This window comes from Vespa mandarinia, chromosome 18, assembly GCF_050613455.1.
Source record: "Vespa mandarinia isolate Hongniang chromosome 18, ASM5061345v1, whole genome shotgun sequence".
Lineage (NCBI taxonomy): Eukaryota > Metazoa > Arthropoda > Insecta > Hymenoptera > Vespidae > Vespa > Vespa mandarinia.
The window spans coordinates 970,535-973,314 of NC_140827.1; the positions used below are offsets into that span (position 1 = coordinate 970,535).

The 2,780-nt window shown below is 27.0% G+C and overlaps 1 pseudogene; it reads left to right on the forward strand.

Moving 5' to 3' along the window:
• Nucleotides 1-266: 266 nt before the first annotated feature.
• Nucleotides 267-2,084, forward strand: LOC146872427 (uncharacterized; annotated as a pseudogene).
• Nucleotides 2,085-2,780: the final 696 nt, after the last annotated feature.

Below are 2,780 nucleotides of genomic sequence, written 5' to 3' on the forward strand. Positions count from 1 at the left end.
GCAAGTGTTTACGTTTAGCCGGAACGACTTATCACAGCTTTTACATGTTTGGTCCGATTTCCATACCACGAATTTCATACGATATTGTAGGCGAAGGGTTAATCTGGCCTGGACACGTACTAGACTATTGGCTATTATCTTCATTCTAAATGAAGAAATATTACATTTTAAGATCGGTCATTTGACCGATCGTGGTAGGAATAGGTATACATGAAGTGTCGGTAGGATTAATGATAAGTCATTGTAATGCTATTATTGCTAATGATATGGGGAAGATTATTTTATGTGAGAAAGTGCACGCCAAAACTACATATTCAAATTAGATTTTTTGAAAAAAGACGAACACATTATATAGGAAGATTTTCAACCATCTCAAGTAAACAAACAGGTACAAAACATTATTTTGTTTACTATTGTACACTTTATATTTCCTTCTGTTACTATATAATTTATTATAATTAAACAGTAATCGAGGTTAGAACGTCTAGTTATTGTACAAAAAATACAACAACCGGTACAAATTTATGTCCAATTCAAAAGGCCATCATACGGTATGACAAATGACCCATTATCATTTAAGAAATTGCCATTAGATACGGGTATACTTGCTTTCTTGATTTATTGATCTTTCTGAAATTTCATTTCTTTGATTATAGTACATGTGATAAAATGTTAACAACCGAGACTACTATGTTTCCCAATACAGTACCAAAGGTGCCTTGTAATATCGATGAATATAATAATAATGATTTTGATATAAAAAAATAAATAACAAAATTTTCGCACTGAATAATTAGTATAATTTAAAAATATTACAAATTCTTGGAATGGAAACACTAACATTGATAAAAACAATGTAAAGAATGTAGAGAGTTTTATGAAAAATATTATTCATTACGAAAATAATGAAATTTCAATACAGTTTAATAACATGATGAAAGGAAATATGAAAATCAATAAATACATTACTGGTAATGATACCAGTAGGGAAAATAATATATTTTCCAACAATTATACAGAAATAGTTGATAATCAGTCAGAAATTATTTCTCAAGGAAAGTTACAATTAATATATAATATATAAATTTATAAAATATTTAAATAAAACTTTTAAATAAAATAATTTAAAAAAAACATGAGCAACTTTAAACATAAATCTGATTGTTTTGATTAAATGGAAGTAGGAAAATGGGTACTTTCAAAGAAAAAATGAAAAATACAACTGAGATTAAAAGCGAAATAGAAGACAGTAATAAATGATTAAACGATTTGATATTGCAAGTGGAAGAATTAGATCAAATTTACGCAGATACATATACAAAATTGTTACAAGCTGCCCTTGATCAAAATTTGGTTGAACGATCTATGGATATTGATATTTCTGATAATCAAATCTAAAAGTCTTTAAATGACTATGAAAAATCCACTAGAGTTATTTGATATACCTAATCAAAGAAAATACGAAAATGTATAAACTCCAAAACAGGATTTGTGTGTGTTAGTTTCTTTATCAATGGCAGCGAAAGAAGACATAACACAAAAATTTAAAAAAGGATTATTTCTCCTACCATGTAAACATTTACGTAAAATATCTTCGATGCTTGTTCTACCATGAGTTACACCCTCTCGAACTAATAATCAAATCTTCTTCTGAAGCTCCAAATTTTAAGTTCCAAGAATTTATCATCTCTTCCTGGTGCTTTACCTAAAGAATCAAGTCTTTTTTCTAAACTATTTAAGAAGAAAATGAAAAAAACAAAGATATCACTTCCAGTATACCCACAGGCACTAATAATCGTTTATTTAATGCACGCAAAAATGACTCGTTTCTGTGTAAAAGTATTCAAGATAATTCTGTAACACAAATGCATAGACGTAGTATCTCAAGTATAAATAGTATTAAATTTCTTACATTAGAAAGTAATGAAATACCATCTTATGGGCCTGATTTGACTGAAGTCAAGCACTATGTTCTTTATACTACTAGGGCAACACATACAAGAGCATCTGAATTCAATGAAATGTCTTTTTATAATAGTCCTATGAAGGGAGAAAAAATATTAACAGAAACAAAAAGATCTTAATCTTCGATAGAAAAATATTAATTGTCTATTTTATTTCTTTTTCTTTTTTTTTTTTCGAAGTGTACTACTATTGAAAGTGTTATATACCTTCTTCCTTATATTATAATCGCATTAAAAATATTCAAACCATGGCAAAGATTATACTATATTATTGCGACATTATCGAATTTTATAGTATGAAATACTTTTACGAAACATTTCTGCTTTCAATGACGTATTTTCATGCTATAATATAACTTTATCATCAAGCAGAACTTTTTGGAAAAATAGATCTAAAACTTTTTTTGAATTTTACTAATTCGATGTCATTTGCCGCATTTGTTTGTGCAGTTCAAATACTTGCATATTCTTATTTTTATAAATAAAAAAAGTCGTTTTATATATAACGTTCTAGACGCGGTTAGGTAATGGCATAAATCGTTAATGCCTCCAATTAAACTTGCTGTTTGTTATGAAAGAAAGTATAAACCATATCTAATCGAGTTTTTTGGTCTGGTTGAGAATATTAAATTTGTCAAATTATTACTACTTAATATTTATAATATGTTATGTTTAATATACTATTGGAATGTTTTTTTTGCTTATATAATTTAATATCATACTTATTTTATTACCTATTATATAAGATTTTACAAAATTTTTTATATATTTCTAGATCATTTATAGATTTTATAGGATATGGTTTTCGTTTGTTAA